Source organism: Copadichromis virginalis, linkage group LG5 (assembly GCF_057382275.1).
Source record: "Copadichromis virginalis isolate Kocher_CV1m ecotype Utaka linkage group LG5, C_Virginalis_male_GT1.1, whole genome shotgun sequence".
NCBI classification, from domain to species: Eukaryota; Metazoa; Chordata; class Actinopteri; order Cichliformes; family Cichlidae; genus Copadichromis; species Copadichromis virginalis.
This window is the reverse complement of record NC_140622.1, coordinates 1,551,804-1,574,965: the sequence shown is the minus strand read 5'-3', so window position 1 is coordinate 1,574,965 and position 23,162 is coordinate 1,551,804. Positions and strand designations below refer to the sequence as shown.

Genomic DNA, 23,162 nt, shown 5'->3' with positions numbered 1-23,162 from the left:
CCCAGGTCAGTGAAAACTTTCAAAAGAGAAATGAATGAACTTACCAGGTTGCCCTATCTCTTCACATATCTTCCTCCAAGCTCGGTCCTTTATATTCCTGTCTTGGTACAGAAAGCAGCTGGTGTTGTACGGCTCCGGGTTGTTTGCTACGGCGTTGATTAGCCTTTCCTCCATTGAAGTATGAAGGGCTTTGGCTGGATCTGCCCCTTTGACCTAGGTCACAGCCACGTCACCAGGCTCCTGATTGGTTGTCGAATTGACGCTGGAGTTCAGATTTTTCCAACTCGAGCAGTAGACGCGATATGGCGCGAATGCACAAAATGCAACACAAAAACTGACGTCAAGCGCGCCAGACGTGCTACTTTGACGCGCGTTTGACGCGTTTTCGTGTCTGCTTCTGAGTTTTGTGCTTCTGAGTTTCCGCGTGTCATCGCACTTCTCCATTGACTTTACATCTAAACCTGATGCTCTGGTCGCGTCTATCACGTTCGGTGTGAACACACCATTAAAGTTTCTCGGCGTTTGTTGACTTGACATCCCGCGTTTAGCTGCTGCTTCTTCTTCTGCCGCTAATTTAAAGGCACTTTACCGCCACCTGCTGGGCTGGAGTGTGGACCATGACGGTTTTAAGGCCTAGATATTTTCTAAAGAAAATCCCTGTGACATTTAAAAATCTGAACCTCATTATCTCACCCATACTCTTTTGTAAAATCTCTTCAAACATTAACTGAACACTACTTCTCTGAAAAGCCCTCATTTAGCTGACTACAAATCACTTTTCTGTACTACAAATATGGAGTAAGCCTAATCGTTGAGTCACTTCCGGTATTTCGGACAATCCCTTTTCGTCAAGAGCCACTTGTTAATTTGTTGCGGAGTTGTTAAAGTGTTTTCTGAAATGTTATTTTGTTGTTGATGTTGTAAATGTGATTTGCACTTCCTAGCCACCGTATAAAGCGTCTTGAGGCGACTGTTGTTGTGATTTGGTGCTATATAAATAACATTTAATTGAATTTAATTGAAAATTAATTAATTAATAATTCATTCAGAAATGTTTTGTTTTGTTATTTTGGCAATTTCTTAACACAGTGAAATATTTCTAACTTGTTCAATTGTCCCACTATGATATTATGCTTTTGAAATTCCAAAACCTGATCGAACTTGCTGCGATGCAATAAACTTTATGTTTATTTCCAGAAATTCTCTACACATATAAACTGCAGGATGGAATTTAGAAAGAACATTATCATATTTTAAAATCAGAAACTTCACATGTTTGCAAAAACCATAAATGTGGCTTAAAAGCAAAAGGACTTGGACCTTAGGGAAGCCCAAACCCAGGAGAGTTCTGGATGCCATAATCCATGGCTCCTTGGAAGTCCTCATAATTGTGTAACACTGTGATTTTGATAGTATTTGCACAGACATCTGTTACAGGGAAGCGTGAAGTGGTCTGGAAAAGAAGCTGTGACTTTGGCTGAATTGCTGCAGGAGGAATTTCCCTCAGTCCAGTTGCAAACATAGGGATGTCTTCAAGAGACAGACTTCCATTTTTCTCTGTGAATGTAAAAAGAAAAAGTTATTTCTAATGATAATAAACACAAAAAGGGGCCATTACACTTTGTTGACATAAATGTACTCATGTCAACATTTTCAACCAAATTTAAGACCTTCTACAGAAAGCAGATAGTCTTGCCAGTAGCTCAGTACTCTTGACGCCTAGAGCTGCCAGGTGGACCAAATTGCACATGGAAGATGTTCTCCAGAAGATCAGCTGTCAGCCTGGTCTCAGTGTAGCACATGAATGAGAAGAGTGAAGGATGCTGTTCCAGGGCGTTTAGAAAATCCAGTGTTGCTAGACCCTCTCTGAAACTAGAAAACAGTCTCATTTTTAATAAATTGTTTAATGTTATTTGTGGAGGTTGTGGTGCCTTACCTACAGCATCATCTTCCTCTCAACAAGCAAGCAAAACTTCACATGGCAAAATACTGTGTTAAGAAAGTAACCAACATTCTTATCTAGCTAAGACAGTCATCCTGCTACAAAAAAGAAGTCCTCCTGAAAAAGGCCTTTAAAGTTCACTGGAATAAAAAAAGTAACCATTTAATCTTCTGAAAAGATTTTGTTAAATGGGCACATAATAGTCTGAATTCTATACCTTTGGATGGAAAGATGGTTTCAGTAGATGAAGTACCACTGAATGTAATCTGCTACTACCTTCTTCTTATCCTCCAGTGTCCTCATGAATCAATAGCAGCCTGCTGTCTGGAGCATGCTTGGGTGTTTTTCTAAGACTACCCAGAGCTCACTTACAGTTGTTGCATTCTCTATCTAAATAAAAAAACATATATTACCAGAGATGGGCAGTAACGCGTTACTGTAATCTGATTACTTTTTTCAAGTAACGAGTAAAGTAAGGGATTACTATTGCAAAAACGGTAATTAGATTACCGTTACTTTCCCGTAGGAACGCTGCGTTACTGCGTTACTAAAACCGTGATTTTTTGCGAGAATGTCTCACGACAGTGACGTAAGCGAGTGCGCCGTTAGTGACAACAGCTGTGTGCAGATCAACAATGGATCACATATCGATTGTGGGAGAGAGTATGAGCGTGCAGCGTTTAAAGCGTGGAAGTACTGACCTTACTTTGAGTTTGATTCCATAAAAACCCCTAAACATCTGAGCAAGCACCAAGTGCGCTGAGAAACTCGCGGATTCTTCAACTGACTGCGGCACACCTGCACCAGGGTAAACCTCCGCCTACCCTGGTCCTGCTTTACAGATGAAAATAGAGCAACAGGACAGCTGAGTCTTTGACTTTATTTATTTTCTGCTGTGTTTTACTTGCATCTATTTGAAAGACTGAGTGTAAACACAAAAAATATTTTATTTTATTTTATGTGCTGGAATGTGCAGAAAATAGGTTTCAATGTTAAACTAATTTATTCAAGTCAGAGAATGTTGCAGATAATTAAATTTTTGCTTGATGCTTAAAGTTAAAAGATTAAAACTAATAAAACAAGTTTTAAAAAGAGACTTTTTCATTTGATTACATTTTGTATGATGGATTATGCAGAAAAAGTAGAATTGGGCTGAGAGATCTATCGCTCTATCACCTGTTCAGGTTGTAAATCGTGTTTTTAAAAAGTAACTAAGTAACTAAGTAATTAATTACTTTTGAAAAGAAGTAATCAGTAAAGTAATGGGATTACTTTTTTGGGGAAGTAATCAGTAATTAGTTACTGATTACTTTTTTCAAGTAACTTGACCAACACTGTATATTACACACCCATACATACATACATCTATATATATCCTTCTCCTATCGCACTTGGGTCTTGGTACCCAATCTCAGGTGGGGGTGATGATATCTCCTCCCTGACCTGGCGTCCTGGCTCCCCCTTGCCGTAGCATTTATGTTGTACCTCGTCAATCTCTAGCTGTGAGAGCAGTCCCTTCTTTCAAATGTTGGAACACTGAGCTACTAGTTGTTTTGCCGTCATTGTGGATGTTGGGTATCGAAGAATCCATAGGTCCCTCATCCTATTCATGTAACCCCTTCCGCCAGGGTTACTTGCGTAGTAGCATTCCAACAATACCCTGTTTTCGTCTCTTGCCCACCGATGCCTTCTTGTTCAAAGAGAGGGAAGGTAGTCAGAACTGAGGGGATTGAACTACCAGAACGCAACATTGCAGACATAGAGGACAGTTACAAGTACCTGGGGATCCCGAATGGGAACCATGAAGAGGCCGCTAGGAAAGCTGCAACCACCAAGTACCTGCAGGGGGTCAGGCAAGTCCTGAGGAGTCAGCTGAACAGTAAGAACAAGATCCGGGCCATCAACACGTACGCCCTGCCCGTGATCAGGTACCCTGCTGGGGTAATAGGCTGGCCAAAGGAGGAGATAGAAGCCACTGACATAAAGACAAGAAAGCTCCTTACCATGCATGGAGTGTTTCACCCCAAGTCCAGCACCCTGAGGCTGTACGCTGAGCGGAAGGAAGGGGGCCGGGGACTGGTGAGTGTCGGCACCACAGTCCAGGATGAGACAATGAACATCCAAGAATACATTGGGAAGATGGCCCCAACTGACCGAGTGCTCAGTGAATACCTCAGGCAGCAGAAACCCAAGAAAGAGGAGGGAGACGAGGAACCATCATGGAAGGACAGGCCCCTGCACGGTATGTACCACCGGCAGATAGAGGAGGTGGCTGATATCCAGAAATCCTACCAGTGGCTGGACAAAGCTGGACTGAAAGACAGCACAGAGGCACTAATCATGGCAGCACAAGAACAAGCTCTGAGCACAAGATCCATAGAGGCTGGGGTCTATCACACCAGGCAAGACCCCAGGTGCAGGCTGTGTAAAGATGCCCCAGAGACAATCCAGCACATAACAGCAGGGTGCAAGATGCTAGCAGGCAAGGCATACATGGAACGCCATAACCAAGTGGCCGGCATAGTGTACAGGAACATCTGTGCCGAGTATAACCTGGAAGTCCTGTGGTAAAAATGGGAGATGCCCCCAAGGGTGGTGGAGAATGACCGAGCTAAGATCCTGTGGGACTTCCAGATACAGACGGACAAAATGGTGGTGGCTAACCAACCGGACATAGTGGTGGTAGACAAACAGAAGAAGACGGCCGTAGTGATCGATGTAGCGGTTCCCAATGACAGCAACATCAGGAAGAAGGAACACAAGAAGCTGGAGAAATACCAAGGGCTCAGAGAAGAGCTCGAGAGGATGTGGAGGGTGAAGGTAACGGTGGTCCCCGTGGTAATCGGAGCACTAGGTGCGGTGACTCCCAAGCTAGGCGAGTGGCTCCAGCAGATCCCGGGAACAACATCGGAGATCTCTGTCCAGAAGAGCGCAGTCCTGGGAACAGCTAAGATACTGCGCAGGACCCTCAAGCTCCCAGGCCTCTGGTAGAGGACCCGAGCTTGAAGGATAAACCGCCCGCAGGGGCGTGCTGGGTGTTTTTTTTTTTTTCATATATATATTTCTGTGCTCACAAATGATAAAATCTCTAATAAAAGAGCTGGGTGTTTTATATATATATATATGTGTGTGTGTGTGTGTGTGTGTGTGTGTGTGTGTGTGTGTGTGTGTGTGTGTGTGTGTGTGTGTGTATTGAGAGAGAGAGAGAGAGAAATAAACACACACCCTTTGGTGAATATGTATATCATCAATTTTCAAAATGGAAATTGTGACAGTTACGATTATTACCATATATTTGGGCTACAGAAATACACTCAGTCAAGTGATATCCTTTGCAATTTAACACAGTCTTGAATTACAAAATCAGTAATCATTTCAGGCATCAGTTAGTTACCAAGATTATGTTAAGTAATCTATTAAATGTAGGTCTTTGCATTAATTGGTATTTGTCATAATCATAACATCATAAATTCACCTCTAGTAGAGCCTTCTTGATTTCTTCATCTGGTATATCATCAATTGGAGCCTCAAATGTCTTGTCTTTTCCAACAAGCTACATTAAGAAGTTTGGAGATAAACAACATGGCCATGGACCACCGTGGACAATGGAAACTGCAATCATTCTTCCAATGTAGAAATATTCATTTTCATCTGCAGCTAAAGATAAAGACATTACATTATAATAAAGTAATTTTGACCATGGAAAAAAATGTGAAAAAAAATAAACACCTTTACTATGAAACGTGAGATATTTGGCATAGTCTTTTCCTTCGAATATTCTTCTCGTCCTTATGGCTTCCATCAAAAGGGTGAGAAATTCTCGGGTAGGCCCACCTGTGTCTATTGCCTCTTCAGCCTGCCCCACGTCATCAGAGAATTTCACCATCATGCCAGAGTTGGGACTATATGAAGACCTTCTGACGCCTCGGTAGGCACCATCCCAGACATTGGCTCGGTTAATCTTCAGAGCCAGATTTGAGATGACATGTGCAGCCGTCAATCCATCAGGTTCATCACTGTAGAATCAGTCAGTGAAAAGCAACTAAATATTTACACTGTTTACACTTTATGTTTTTCTTGTTTAATATCTTTTAAGTAATGTTTCTTGCTTTATCAATTGGCCCTTTTCTGTTAATTCATTTTAAAAAGCAAAATAGTGATCTGAATACAATCATCAGCAGAATAACTTCACAGGAACAGTTCAGCTATGTTTGCTCCTGTAAAAGGTTAGGATCAAAAAGAGCAGCAGTACCCAGCACTAGTCACACATTATGGGTTTATTGTACTTATTCAGGATATGAAATTACCAGTTTTCCTTTTGCAGCTCCTCTCCCTTAGCATCTGAAGAACTGCTGTCAATAACGACAGGTGCATACATATTGGTAAAAACAGAAGATTAAAATACATTTTATGCAATAGTAATTCTGGCTCTACATTTGGCTGGGTTGGGTCTGAAGTACTTCACCGTGACTGAAATTGCTCAAGTTATGGATTAGATAGAGAGCCTCTATAATTAAAACAACAACAACAACAACAACAACAACAAACGGTTTCACTGAGCTTATTACTTTATAATTATTTATAAGCTATATCATTTTATATTTTTTAAATTTTAGAATCACAATCTGAATACTTCATTGATCCCTAGGGTAAATCATGTAATTTTATAACTTAAGACCAGAGATGGGCAGTAACGCGTTACTGCGTTACTAAAACCGTGATTTTTTTGCGAGAATGTCTCACGACAGTGACGTAAGCGAGTGCGCCGTTCGTGACAACAGCTGTGTGCAGATCAACAATGGATCATATATCGATTGTGGGAGAGAGTATGAGCGTGCAGCGTTTAAAGCGTGGAAGTACTGACCTTACTTTGAGTTTGATTCCATAAAAAGTGACAAAAACATTAGTGTCCGCTGTGCGTGGGAAGAAAACTTCTTTTTACAGCGAAAAAAACCCCTAAACTTCCAAACAAGCACCGAGTAGCTACGACGTGATGGGAAACTCACAGAGAAACTCGCGGATTCTTCCACTGACCGCGGCACACCTGCACCAGGGTAACCCTCCGCCTGCCCCACTCCTGCTTTACAGGTGAAAATAGAGCAACAGGACCGCTGAGTCTTTGACTTTATTTATTTTCTGCTGTGTTTTACTTGCATCTATTTGAAAGACTGAGTGTAAACACACAAAATATTTTATTTTATTTTATGAGCTGGAATGTGCAGAAAATAGGTTTAAATGTTAAACTAATTTCTTCCAGTCAGAGAATGTTGCAGATAATTAAATTTTTGCTTGATGCATAAAGTTAAAAGATTAAAACTGATAAAACAAGTTTTAAAAAGAGACTTTTCCATTTGATTACATTTTGTATGATGGATTATGTAGAAAAAGTAGAATTGGGCTGAAAGATCTGTCGCTTTATCACCTCTTCAGGTTGTAAATCGTGTTTTTAAAAAGTAACAAAGTAACTAAGTAATTAATTACTTTTGAAAAGAAGTAATCAGTAAAGTAACGGGATTACTTTTTGGGGAAGTAATCAGTAATTAGTTACTGATTACTTTTTTCAAGTAACTTGACCAACACTGCTTAAGACTAACTTGTAACTTGTAGTATGTTCTCCTGATGTGGATTTGAGATTCTGTACCACACTGAACCTTGAGCACAAACACAACACAATACCATAACAACTGCAGATGTAATGGCATGCAAATGAAACTTAACAATTAAATATGCAACATTGTTATACAAAAGACTATTATATACTTGCACATCAGATGTTTGGGATATTGAAGGTGACCTATAAAATACAGATCCAATGATAAAAAGAAAATGTTATAAAACATGTGGGATTAAACAAAATGTTCTTTTGCTATCATGTAACCTGCGGCATTTATATTCTATTAACAAATATAGCTTATAACTTTAAGACAAACATACTGGCATCATTTAACCTTTGTTACAGGAACGGCTATAATCATTTTATACACATTGCATTCTGTGCTTATTAAAGAGTTGAGCTCAGTCAAGTAATTGGAGGTTTCAAGCCTCGGTCGGCGCGATGTCCGGCCGATCTATTGAGTAAAGTGAGTTAAAACAACTATAACATATTATTCAGTATGATCCTTTGTTCATTTATGTTTTTATTAAGCTTTAAGTAGGGCCATTTGATTAAAACATTTATTCGATATATTACATATATACTTTCAGTTAGGCTAGTACACATACAGGGAGTGCAGAATTATTTGGCAAGTTGTATTTCTGAGGAATAATTTTATTATTGAACTTCAACCATGTTCTCAATGAACCCAAAAAACTCATTAATATCAAAGCTGAATGTTTGTGGAAGTAGTTTTTAGTTTGTTTTTAGTTTGAGCTATTTTAGGGGGATATCTGTGTGTGCAGGTGACTATTACTGTGCATAATTATTAGGCAACTTAACAAAAAACAAATATATACCCATTTCAATTATTTATTTTTACCAGTGACACCAATATAACATCTCCACATTCACAAATATACATTTCTGACATTCAAAAACAAAACAAAAACAAATCAGCGACCAATATAGCCACCTTTCTTTGCAAGGACACTCAAAAGCCTGCCATCCATGGATTCTGTCAGTGTTTTGATCTGTTCACCATCAACATTGCGTGCAGCAGCAACCACAGCCTCCCAGACACTGTTCAGAGAGGTGTACTGTTTTCCCTCCTTGTAAATCTCACATTTGATGATGGACCACAGGTTCTCAATGGGGTTCAGATCAGGTGAACAAGGAGGCCATGTCATTAGTTTTTCTTCTTTTATACCCTTTCTTGCAGCCACGCTGTGGAGCACTTGGACGTGTGTGATGGAGCATTGTCCTGCATGAAAATCATGTTTTTCTTGAAGGATGCAGACTTCTTCCTGTACCACTGCTTGAAGAAGGTGTCTTCCAGAAACTGGCAGTAGGACTGGGAGTTGAGCTTGACTCCATCCTCAACCCGAAAAGGCCCCACAAGCTCATCTTTGATGATACCAGCCCAAACCAGTACTCCACCTCCACCTTGCTGGCGTCTGAGTGGGACTGGAGCTCTCTGCCCTTTACCAATCCAGCCACGGGCCCATCCATCTGGCCCATCAAGACTCACTCTCATTTCATCAGTCCATAAAACCTTAGAAAAACCAGTCTTGAGATATTTCTTGGCCCAGTCTTGACGTTTCAGCTTGTGTGTCTTGTTCAGTGGTGGTCGTCTTTCAGCCTTTCTTACCTTGGCCATGTCTCTGAGTATTGCACACCTTGTGCTTTTGGGCACTCCAGTGATGTTGCAGCTCTGAAATATGGCCAAACTGGTGGCAAGTGGCATCTTGGCAGCTGCACGCTTGACTTTTCTCAGTTCATGGGCAGTTATTTTGCACCTTGGTTTTTCCACATGCTTCTTGCGACCCTGTTGACTATTTTGAATGAAACGCTTGATTGTTCGATGATCACGCTTCAGAAGCTTTGCAATTTTGAGACTGCTGCATCCCTCTGCAAGATATCTCACTATTTTTGACTTTTCTGAGCCTGTCAAGTCCTTCTTTTGACCCATTTTGCCAAAGGAAAGGACGTTGCCTAATAATTATGCACACCTGATATAGGGTGTTGATGTCATTAGACCACACCCCTTCTCATTACAGAGATGCACATCACCTGCTTAATCATATGCTTAATTGGTAGTAGGCTTTCGAGCCTATACAGCTTGGAGTAAGACAACATGCATGAAGAGGATGATGTGGACAAAATACTCATTTGCCTAATAATTCTGCACTCCCTGTATGAGAGTGACCTCCGTTTGGTTGTGAGTTTTAGTAGGCGAGGTGAGAGGTGAGACAGAGTGCAACTGAGGTCAGGACACACACACACACACTGTAGGTAGACTTATATTCTAGGTAAGAGTTCAGACATATTTTGCTTGCAACTGCATTTTGTGCCTGCAGAATTGCAGTTTTGTTGCAGAGCATGCATCTGAGGTTTTGGAGAAGCGAGAGCGAGACGAGCTACAGGAAGCACCTGGCATGGAGACAAAGAAAATGTTCTTTTCTGACTGTGTCACGGTCGTCAACAGAACATTTGTGATGTAGATGTGATGTATCTTCTTAACGCATGAGGGGGCGTCATAAATAATACCCTGATGCTATAAAAACAACTGCTGGTGTATTATTGGGCGGAGAGCTACAGCTGATGTTTTGCAGTGTACACCTCCCCACGCGTGTGTTCATTGACCTAACCCTCCTGGACCAGTGTTGTGATTTTGAATCCCTCCTGTATCCCTCCTCAAAATTTGAACCCTTAACAAACATAACATCCTTTAGTGGCCATCAAATGCTAACATTACAGTTTTTCTCAGTCGCTTTGGTGCGTTTCTCAGATCAGAATTGAAATTCTCATAACTATTAGTTCAACCTCCACAACACTCAGTCATTTGTGCACATCATAGTAGCAATTTCTCCTCTCTCTGAACAAACTGCAAATGATTTTGGACATGAATCAGTTGCTTCCATACATTTCCCTGCTGCTTTCTGACATTTCCATTTGCTTATGTCATGTCAGTCAAAAGTAATCATACCTATGGATGCTGAACAGTCATTCCCAATAAAACTAATAGTCATACATCCATTGCTTAAGTCATCACACACAAAATTGTTGAACTAGTTATCACATGCCAAATATTGGCCATCTGTCAAGCAAATCCTATACCTTCCTGTATCATTTTTCCTGGAAATGTCTCCGAAATTGAACAATTGATCTCAGGTGAATTACAGCTGTCACTCATGAGGAGGCTCTACCAAATTGGTGATTTTATGTTTACATGTATTCTACAGTGAACAAGTGACTGTAGCATATTTTTCTTTTGCACAATTCTGTAGGATTACAAACACTTCTACACAATGGAAATGTGAGACGTACGTATTCAGTGTCTCAGTTACTCCCAAGACTCCCATAACATCTACAGTGACTTTACTGCACATTTCAGATGGCTGTACAGGTAGGCCATAGTGCTGTCGTCAGCATTTTCAGGTGTCACCAATTGTTTTTGCAATGGGAAACACTGAAATTATAAACTGTCATAGTGGAAACATGACAATGCCATTTGACTATCTTGTTCATAAAGATGGTGTCAAGACTTTTCATTTTGATGGCACTGACAGTTTCATTGACATGGATACTTGCTTTTGAGGTATGGATAATCAATTCTGTGCATGTGACGTGCTTTAGCAGGCTATCCACTAGGTTTTGCAGTTTGCACTAATTGTTTTGGGAAATGCACTAACTGCTGTGCAAATGTTAATGGTGTTCTGAGAAACGCACCAAAGCGACTGAGAAAAACTGTAAAGTGTCAAGAACATTAGATGTTTATATACCTGCCACAGACGCCAGATCAATGTGCTAGAAGGTAGCCAACTTACCGACGTATAGGCTCTGGTGTACTGCTTTCTGGACTTGACCAAAGCTGTCAGATAAAATCATCAAACACCAAACTCGTTGATTATGGCTGCTCAGATTCTTACAACTATATATACACAATAATAGAATGATATTAGTCTTATATCCAGACATTGAATGCACTATGCTGGAACTGAGAGCACTAACATCTCAAACTAATGAATCCATGAGATTTACATACCACTGTGTCAGAGAGGGGTGACGTAACGGGTGGTACCCTAACGATAACTTCATCATTCTCCTCATCTTCTGAAACACTAACATCTGTGGGAACGTATGAAATACTTTGGTTAAAATCTTCAAGACAGTAATCACAAGATTCTTTAACAATATGACTATAAAAAAGAATTAATGGCAACTGTCACAGGCTGGGTCAGCGTCCCGAGTTCATTTTGTATTTGACTCATTTTAAATTTGTGATTAGTTTATGTGTCATTCCTATTTAGCTTTAGTTAAGGAAAGGCAGTTATTATTTATTGTTTCCTTGGTTTCTATGTTTGAGTTCTTGTATCGTTCATCACGTGTTAGGTCTGTTAAGCTCATGTTGTCATGTCTAGTTTCAGTGTTTCCTGTTTTATTTTGAAGGAGTTGTGTGTTCTTTGTTCATTGTATTTAGTTTCACTTCCCCTGTCCTGTCATTAGGCTCATGTCAGTCAGCTGTTCCTCCATGTGTTCCCACTTCCCCTAATCACCTCCTGTGTATTTAAGTCCTCTGTTTTCAGTGTTATTGTCAGATCGTCTGCTTTGTTTGCAAGCCAAGAAGTTTCCTCATGTCAAGTCCATGGTCCTGTAGTAAGTTTTTAGTTAATTTAGCTCACCCAGTTTAGTTATTGTTAGCCTTGCATTTTGCCTTTTGTTTGCAGTTATTTTGCCAGCCTCAATAAATGCCTCGTTTTCTGTTATTCAAGTCATGTTTCACATTTTGTTTCCGTCTGCATTTGGGTCCACCCTTCACTCTACACACAGTCAGCCCTGCTGATTGTGACAGGTAGTGATGGCCAAATGAAGCTTTCTGAAGCATTGAAGCTTGTATTGAAAACGGTTCATTACTCGAAGCTTTTCAACACAGTCCTCTCTGGTGACATCTGGTGGCCAAAAATACAAAGAGCAGCTTGAATCCACAAAATAAAACCAACTGCTTCATTATGATTGCTCACTCTACAGAGTGGGATTCTGTCTGATATTGGGCCGCCGTTGTGTTGCTTTGAACGTGTATTTTTTTGGTGGTTTAAAAAAATGTGTTTTATTTGTTTAATAAATCATTTTGACCAGTAAACATGTTCAAACATGCACCATGGTGTGGTCTTTCTTTGCTTGTGACTTCTTGATGTTGGTAAATACAATAATTGAAAAATACCACGTTACATATAATATACATATAATAATGTACAACACATTATGGAGTATGCTTCTGCTCTGAGGTCCCGCCTCCATGCACTTATGCAGTTAATCACTAGACGGGTGTATTTATAAATAATATTATATTAGGGAAATTTTCCCAGACATATTTTTGACCTGGGGGTAGAATTGATTGTGAAATGGAAAAGGAAAATGCTTATGAACTTGCAAATTAAAAACATGATGCATTTAAAGTAGCCCTTTTCCATTTATATTTAAGAAGAGAATTTGTTCCACTGTGCGATGGCTGAACCTGTTCCTTTTCGTGGAGATCATTTCTCCTGCCTTAAGGAAAATCCCTTCACATGGCACAGAGGAGGCTGGAGTGCAGAGAAACTGGTAGAGATGCAGGTATACAGTCTACCTGGGCCCCACAAACTATCCGCTAAAGAGAATAAATACATTCAATTGCTGCACGTTTGGCAGACTAACATTTTCAGATTAATTAAACAATAAAATATATATTTTCACAACATTACATGTAAAGAGTCAAGTGGAAGTTTTTCTAAAGTTATTTAATGATATTTATATTATGGAAGCAGAGTTTTGACATTTTACCTTTTTCCAGTTTTCAGATAAAATAAACACGCACAAAACAAAAGCAAACGGCCAGAACACAAAGCTGGAAAACCCACCGGATTGACAAAAATCAACTCAAAATCCTCCCACACAACAGAACCTCCTCTTTTCCTCACTGGTTCCAAATCTCTCAGTGGAATGTGTGACAAAAGGACCCCCTGATGATCCTCTAATCGCCTGAGCCAAGGTGTGAAACTGGGTGTGGGTCCCAATCAGCCAGAGTTTCGGGTGAGTTCATTGTGAAACCTGGCCCCACCTTATCATGCAAATTCCTGAGGTCAGATGGCCGAGGATGTGAGTGGGCGTTAAGGCGTCTGGGAAGGGATCTTGTTAGGGAGTTTTTATTGTTTTATTTGCTTATGCTTCAAAAGTTATGTTACACATATTCCACCAGACACAGTTTTCTGTAGAAACAGGAAGCTGACCCTGTGACACTGACAAGAGACCAGCACAGAAATACATATCCGCAGAAGTTGACTTGCATTATATTATTCTTAGAAATTGACTTGCAACAAACATACTTTGTGACACACACACACAGCTTACACACACAGCTAACGCACAGACAGCATCAGGACCTGCGTAACAGGAAATGTGATTATATTTGCATATTGACGATGTAACCTATAAAAATAAACGAATGCTGCAGTTCGGTGTGATTTGCTCTGAGCTTTTCACCCGTGCCGCACGTTGTCAATCTTAAGTGTCTCAGTGTTGTTTATTCACCTGACTGTTTGTTAACTGTAAATCTCTGACATTTAATTGGTCCTTCGAAGCCATTAATGGACTGGTATTAATAATACTATTATGCTCCATTTCACAGTGGTATCCTTCCTCAAGTCCCGACGCCGTGACAAGCCTGCGTTGAAGTCTCTGCAGAGCGCCCTCCAGGAAGGGTTGAAAGTCCAGGGACGCTAAATTCGGGTCCTGGCCGACGTTATACAGGCCCACGGCGCTGGGGCTTGAAAGTGGACGCCCAACAGACCGGCAACAGCGAAGCCAGGTGATTATTCCACATTTGACACACCTTGCGTAAAACGATCGGCTGGGACAGTCTGTCTGCTCTAAGTATATTAAATAGGAAGTGACCTATTTGCTAACATAAGTCTATAGAAAGACTGACTATCCGCTCACCTGTAAGAGGTTGGTAGCCTGATAGAATTGATTGTCCGCTCACCTGTGAGAGGTTGGAAGCCCGACAAGTTACCCGCTCGCCTGAAATAGGGCTGGAAGCCGTGTAACGGTTAGCAGCACGCCTGAAAGACGGCTAGTGGTAGATACTAAAGAGAGGCCCAGACTGTCCAGCATAAATCTTGCGCGCATAAACTGTTTTTACTGTTTTGTTGATTTAACAGCACATTAAGGTGGCTGAACTACTCCACTGAATTGTTTACCGTTGATCGCTCACGTACTGGCTGAATGAGGAAAAAGTTGTGCGTCATCACGTAAAATCGACAACCGCTTTCAAGAATAGCTTGAAAGTAGAAGCCTGTTGTTGATAACTTCTCTCATTCTTCGTGCCAGTGACAGCTTCACGGGTCTGTCTGTATATTTAACTCGATAAAATACCTTGTAAACAAACCTTCTACAAAACGAAACCAAATGGTTTGCAGTCCCTCTGCAGTAACTATTTTAAGAGGAACCTTACAAACAGAACTAAACAATGAAATATAGTTGGCATGACGATCATGCCCAGATTGTATGAAATAAATAAAAGGAAATCATTCACATGAAAACCTTTTCTATAAAAAGAGAGATGCATAAGGTAGATTAAGGCTGTCTCATTGTTCAGCCGAGGAAAGTGTGTGAAAAGGTAAATGTCTCCAGCCTGGGTGAGGGTGGGACTGCAGCCCACCCGAAGCCCTTGATGGATACAAAATAAAATATAGAAATAAAAATAATAATAAATTACTTGGTTCGACATGCAACAGAGAGAATGAATGTGACTGAAGGTTGGATCTGAGATGAGGCAAACAGAAGACCAGTCTAAAAAGTAGGCACAAACCTGCTCAGAGAAAAAACAAATTTGTACAGATTGGATGAATTCTAAATTATCTGTTTGCTGAGTAAGATGATCCTAAACTATTAAATTGGCTCAGTAGTAGTATAGTGATTTACACTGATAAAATGTTGTAATATACTGTTGTTATTATATGGAAAGAAAAAGATGATAATATTAATAAAAATATAATATTAATGACAAGTATCCTAGTCAGTATGATGTGAGATGGATAATTGTTATGACGTAGTCTGCATCAAGTTTAAGGTTTGCTCAAACTCAGTATAATGACATATGAGATGAAGAAAATAAAGGCAATATCTAAACCAATTAGGTGCATAGAGGCACTTAACCTGCTTGAAAACCTGTCATTTATCCTAGATAAATATTACTGAGATGTAGAGCACATTTATAATAACAACTAATAAGCCAAACCCTGTAGATAATAGCTAAAGCTACAAGATTGAGAAGCTGATTTAAATATGTGGACACTACTAAGCTAATGAGCGAGTTAAACATTTTTATTTATTTGTTTTTAGAGCAGAAGCTGCATAGAGGACAGCACAGGGAGCTATCTATCAATGAATAGGAAACACACATACACAAATTGTTACATGTGAAATTATTTTTGGAAAGAATCAGAAGTGAGATGGTTTTGAATTAAGAAATCAGTGAAAAGATGCATGAATTAAACCTGATAATAACATACAGAGGCAATGAAGGAAGCAGCTTACACTCACTGAACATTAACATGCATAGGAGATGTAATGAAGACCTGCTTACACTTATACACATAACATGAGTTGGTATTTCTGACCAGAGAGAGGGAAACGGGTAGTTTAAGTACTCAGGATAATAATGAAAATGTCTTAGTTGTGTTTCTTCAGGAGCAAAGCAGACCTGGACCAATTCTCCAGGTGCAGCGGTCGGAAGAAACCCATAGGTTAGCAAATTTGGGAAATAAAACTGACTGCTTAAGCGGAGAATTGTGCAGGAGTCTGAAACACTGCAAAAGCAACATATGCAAATTCACGTACATGATTTACAAATGCCCAGTTTTAGAGCTGTAAACTGTGAGCAATTCAAAGTTTAAATATATGTATATATAGAGAGATAAAAATAAGAAAACTTTAACTTCAAAGTTGAAATATGTAAGATGTGTGAAATGTGTGAATTCTTTGAAAAACTAGAAGGTATCTAGGAATGCCTCAGGTGAAAATGTAATGAACAAAAAAAAACCAAAGACGAGGAAGCAAAGAGCAATGGAAACACGGACGTGTATAACATAGAACAATTACTTCTAGGCTCTGAACACAAACCCTCTGTTGTCAGATCTAGCAGATCCAGTTGTAGTAAAAACTACCACAAATCACAGGCCAGTTAAACCACAATATCCCTTAAGCACAGAAGCAAAAACAGGGATCAGGCCAGTAATTGCAGATATGGAAAAAGCAGGCATTTTAGTAAAAACAACTGAAACAACCTGTAATACTCCGATTTTCCCAGTGAAAAAAGCAAACACGGGGAAATATCGACTAGTACATGACTTTAGAGCAATAAATGACATAACAGAACAAATCCCACCTGTGGTGGCAAATCCACACACCATTTTAAATCAAGCAACACCAAAGGAACAGTGGTTTTCTGTGGTAGACCTATCCAATGCTTTCTTTTCTGTACCACTACATTTTGACTCACAAAAGCTATTTGGACTCACTTTGGACGACCAGAAGTATACCTATACAAGGTTGCCTCAGGGATTCCAGAACAGCCCCACCCTGTATGCAGAAGCTTTAAAGAAATCTATGTCATTATGCACGCTCCCTGCCACAGGTCAGTTTTTTCTATACGTTGATGATATTCTCGTTACAGGAGACACGCAACACTTAACAGAGCAGGGTCATAAAGTCTCACAACACAAGTTACAGTTGTGGGGCAAAGAGGTTACGTACCTCGGACATAAGCTTACAGGAGAAGGCAGAACACTGTTAGACAGCAGAAAACTAGCAGTGCAGAATGCCCCAAAACCATGACCCAGCAACACGCTCAGACACAAACTGGTTCACCCGAAAGACAAAACGCCAAAACACAAACTTAACAATGTGGTGTATGCTGTACAGTGCAGCGAGGAATGCTCAGACCTCTACATTGGAGAGACCAAACAGCCACTTCACAAGCGCATGGCACAACACAGAAGAGCCACCTCCACAGGACAAGACTCAGCAGTCCATCTGCATCTAAAGGTCACAGGTCACTCTTTCGAGGATGCCAATGTTCACATTTTGGACAGAGAGGACAGATGGTTTGAAAGAGGAGTGAAAGGAGCATCTATGTCCACTGTGAGCGACCATCTTTGAACAGAGGCGGGGTTTACGACACCAACTCTCTGCCATCTATAATCCAGTTTTGAGATCCCTTCCCAGACGCCTTAACGCCCACTCACATCCTGGGCCATCTGACCTCAGGAATTCGCATGATAAGGTGGGGCCAGGTTTCACAATGAACTCACCCGAAACTCTGGCTGATTGGGACCCACACCCAGTTTCACACCTTGGCTCAGGCGATTAGAGGATCATCAGGGGGTCCTTTTGTCCCTCTGTGGGGGGAAACTCCCACTAGGTTTATATCTGGGACTCTCCACCATTTGACCTTAGAACTGAAGAAGCTTCTTGGATGAGAGGTGAAACGTCTTCAAGCAACTTAAAGAAGTCCAAACGCTTTTCTTTGCAAGCTCCTTTGATTGTTGTTTATAATTCAAAAGCAAACATGAAAAAGTCATTATTCAAAAAATTTATGAACATAATGCACCTAACACTCTACCTCTTCCCCACAGTCACATCCAGCAGAAAAATGTCTTTGCTTTCAGTCACATGACACCAGGTGTCTATAATTTCCCAATTAAAACAATACTTTTTCATTTATGACACTATAGGAGCGCCGTCGCCCGAGAAGGAGACGTTATCGACCATCTCTTCCTTCTGTAATTATTGGAAACGTAAGATCTTTGCCCAATAAGATGGATGAGCTCATGTCGCTAACCTGGTCACAGAGGGAGTACCGGCAATGTAGCATCATGATGCTAATGGAGTCGTGGCTAACATCGCTAACTCCGGACACAAGCGTGACACTACCGGGATTCCAGCTGCTGCGAGCGGACAGGACCAGAGACAGCGGTAAGAGGAAAGGAGGGGGACTGACAGTTTTTGTGAACGACAGATGGTGTAACCCTGGGCACATCACTGTAAAAGAGCAACTCTGCAGCAGAGACATTGAGCTGTTAGCCGTTAGCATGCGTCCGTACTACCTGCCCCGGGAGTTCTCGCATGTTATCGCGATAACAGCGTATGTCCCCCCCTCGGCCAACGCGGATGCAGCCTGTGACTCTCTCCACTCAGTGGTCAGCAGACTGCAAACACAATCACCGAGAGCCCTTCTCATAATATCAGGGGACTTCAATCATGCCTCACTGGACTCCACACTGCCCACCTTCACCCAGTATGTGACCTGCCCAACCAGAGTCAATAAAACACTGGACTTACTGTATGCCAATGCAGAAGAGGCATACAGTTCATCACCTCTCCCTCCCCTGGGCAGATCTGATCACAACCTGGTGCACCTTGTCCCTGTGTATGAGCCCTTAGTGCGCAGGGAGCCACCAGCCACCCGCACAGTGCAGAGATGGTCAGAGGAGAGCGAGGAGGCTCTTAAGGATTGTTTTGAGTCGACTGTGTGGGAGGTGATTTGTGATGACCATGGTGAGGACATCGACAGCCTTACTACATGCATTACTGACTATATAAACTTCTGTGTGGATAACACTGTACCTACCAGGACTGTACGGTGTTTCTCCAACAACAAACCTTGGATTACCCCAGAAATTAAAACCGTCCTCAAGCAGAAGAGGAGGGCCTTCAAATCCAGAGACAAAGAGGAGTTGAAAAGGGTGCAGAGAGAGTTGAGGGGACTGATAAGGAATGGGAAGGACAGCTACAGGCAGAAGATGGAGAACCAGCTTCAGCAAAACAACGTTGGTGAAGTCTGGAGAGGCCTCAGAACCATCTCGGGCCACAAACAGCAGAACTCTCTGCCTGGGAGGGATGTGAGGTGGGCAAATGAACTGAATCATTTCTTCAACAGATTTGACTCAACCATGAGACAGTCTACAACATCGGCTGCAGACTCACCCACCCCCACTGCTGCTGTTCCACCTCAGACACTTCACACCTCCTCTATTCACCCTGCTCACTCCCCCCCACCCCCAACTGCAGCATCCAATACACACTCAACACAAGGCTCCAGCCTGTCTCTCTCAACCACCCAGGTTAGGAGGGAACTGAGGAGGATTAATTGCAAGAAGGCAGCGGGCCCAGATGGCATCAGCTCGAGGGTCGTCAGGTCCTGCGCGGACCAACTGTGTGGGGTGATGGAGCACCTCTTCAACCTGAGCCTGAGGTTGGGAAGAGTCCCACAGCTCTGGAAAACCTCCTGTGTTGTACCAGTGCCAAAGACTTCACGCCCCAAGGACCTCAACAGCTACAGGCCGGTGGCTCTGACATCCCACCTGATGAAGACCCTGGAGCGGTTGGTCCTGGCTCAGCTTCGGCGCCTAATAAGCTCATCACTGGACCCACTTCAGTTTGCCTACCAGCCTGGCATTGGAGCGGATGATGCCGTCATTCACCTCCTACATCGTTCCCTCGCTCACCTGGAGACCGCTGGAAGCACTGTGAGAATCATGTTCTTTGATTTCTCCAGTGCCTTCAACACTATTCTTCCCTCGGTTCTAAAGGACAAGCTGGTGAACTCTGGAGTGGACCATCACCTCACTACCTGGATTTTGGACTACCTCACCGACCGACCACAGTATGTGAGGACTCAGGGCTGTGTGTCGGACAGGGTCGTCTGCAGTACGGGGGCCCCACAGGGAACGGTTCTGGCTCCGTTCCTCTTCACCATCTACACTGCAGACTTCTCCCACAATTCCACCCAGTGCTTCCTGCAGAAGTTCTCCGATGACTCTGCAATAGTCGGCCTCATCACTGATGGGGACGACAAGGAGTACAGAGGTCTGACCCAAGACTTTGTGGACTGGTGCCAGCTGAACTACCTCCAGATCAACGCCAGTAAAACCAAGGAGCTGGTGGTAGACTTCCGCAGGCACAAGCATTCTCCACTGCAACCACTGAACATCCAGGGTATGGACATTGAGGCTGTGGACAGCTACAGGTACCTTGGTGTTCATCTGAACAACAGACTGGACTGGACTCATAACTCAGACGCCCTCTACAGGAAAGGGCAGAGCAGGCTGTACCTGCTGCGGAGACTCAGGTCGTTTGGAGTGGAGGGCCCACTCCTGAAGACCTTCTATGACTCTGTTGTGGCTTCTGCTATCTTTTATGGCGTGGTCTGCTGGGGCGGCAGCATCTCTGCTGGGGACAGGAAGAGACTGAACAGGGTGATCCGAAGGGCCAGCTCTGTTCTAGGATGCCCTCTGGACCCAGTGGAGGTGGTGAGTGACAGGAGAACGGCGGCTAAGCTGTCATCCCTGATGGACAACATCTCCCACCCCATGCAGCAGACTGTGACAGCACTGAGCAGCTCCTTCAGTGGGAGACTGCGGCACCCACGGTGTGGGACGGAGAGATTTCACAGGTCTTTCCTCCCCACTGCTGTCAGACTCCACAATAAAGACTTTAACTGATCAACCACACATATCTATACATATGCAATAACACTAAGTGCAATAATCCTTTCTGTCATCGTTGTATTTTTACTCAGTTGTATATAGTATTTGTATTTGTATTCTATTTTTATCTTATTGTATATTTATTTTATTTTATTCTACTGTATATAGTATATTATTTTATTCTATTCTGTACAGTTGTGTACTGTATTTATTCTTATTGTATTCTAATTTTTGCCTCATAACTTTTGCACTGTCCACTTCCTGCTGTGACAAAACAAATTTCCCACGTGTGGGACTAATAAAGGTTATCTTATCTTATCTTATCTTATCTTATCTTATCTTATCTTATCTGTAAAGTACAAACACCTGAACAAATCTTGCCCTTTTCAATGTTTTCCTTATAGAACGAGTTGGAGTTACAATAGCAGGAAGCTCACACAAAATTACCTCTTGAGTGTTCTTGTTCTGTGGAAGCATCTTTAGCTGCTACAAAACTTACGTCTTTTCCAAAGGAACAGCAAAATGTTGTCAAGTTCTCAAACTGGAGTCCACAGAATGGACAATACATCTTATCCTGAAAAACACGAGTTCATGATTTTAGCAATTTACTTTACAAAGCAGTCAAATAAAACATTGTGTTGGTTTCAACAGACGACGGATTTTTAGGCTAATACTTTTTTTTTTATAATTCAAGTATTATTAGATTTTGCATTTTATAACAGCAAATACAGAGATGTAACAACCAAAAGCAAGAAGCAAACAAACAAAAACAAACAAACAAAATAAATAAATAAATTAAAAAAAAACACAACGAAACAAAACAAAACAAGTGAGGTTTTAACATATGTTGTATTAAGCTTTTAGGCTAATACTTAACATCTAATAGCAAAGACACAGTGTTGGGAAGGTTACTTTTAAAATGTATTCCATTACAGATTACAGATTACATGCCCCAAATGTATTTTGTAATGTAATGTTACTCAATGACAGTAACGTATTCTGAATACTTTGGATTACTTAATAATATATTATCATGCTGTTTACAACTACATGAATGCACTATTGCTGTGATTTATTACTATTACTGAAGGTTACTCTCCACACCAACACCAGCTAGATGTTTAAATCTTAATATAAATGAGTAACAGTAGGTGGACATTAGGTAAGGCTGCACTTTTTGCAGCGATCTCGTGTAGAAAACTATTCAGCGCGTATATAAAACAGGTCAGCGGCTCCGAGCCGTAGTAAAGGACCTCTGGCTAATACGTCGGGTTCGTGTCGGGCTCGTAGCTGAAAACTAGCTTTACTTTGTTGTCTGGGTCACTTTGCTAGCAGAGACAGAGAGAGGCGTTGAAAGGCTGCTCCAACAGGACTTATTGTTTCAGAGGAAAACACGAACACAGCGTACAGTCGAGTCTTAACAGCTTACTTACAGCTGGGCTCGTCAGGCTCTCTGTTTGGCTGCAGTGGTTATTATTATATTTACATGCTTCCAGCTCCCGTTTCTGCTCGGTGACAGCTCCTACTTTTCCTTTCTCTCCCTCCTCACAGACACATCACGGGTACAGCAGTCCATTCTCCCTGCAGCACGGACTACACTGCCCATCAGGCTACATGCTTTAAGGCGATGCCTGTAACACTTCCTGTTGCCTTCATATTAAATCATTTTTTAAATAATAATTATTGAAAATATTTCTTCACGTCACTATGCGGCCGCAAGTAGAGGTAACATGGGCCGCGAGACTGAGACACAGACATCAGAGCCTCTGAATGCGTGTTTTGTTTGAGTTTCCACCGGCGTGGAAACCAAAAACAGAGAGGGGACAGCCTAACATATGTAACAGGAAAAGACCGCCGTGTAATCCATTTATTTCATCAAAGTAACTGTATTCTGATTACCACCTTTTTAAATGGTAACTGTAACGGAATACAGTTACTCATGTTTTATATTTTAAATACGTGACGGCGGTTCATGTACTCTGTTACTCCCCAACACTGCAAACATATCTGTAGTATGATAAGAATCATGAAATTACAACACATTTACCTCTCCTTCACTCCTTTGAAGTGTCTCCCAGTTCCTTGGTTCGTGCAACTG

The 23,162-nt window shown here is 41.6% G+C and overlaps 1 pseudogene; it reads right to left on the bottom strand.

Moving 5' to 3' along the window:
* Window positions 1-1,321: 1,321 nt before the first annotated feature.
* Window positions 1,322-14,821, bottom strand: LOC146708711 (G2/M phase-specific E3 ubiquitin-protein ligase-like; annotated as a pseudogene).
* Between the last annotated feature and the right edge of the window lie 8,341 nt (window positions 14,822-23,162).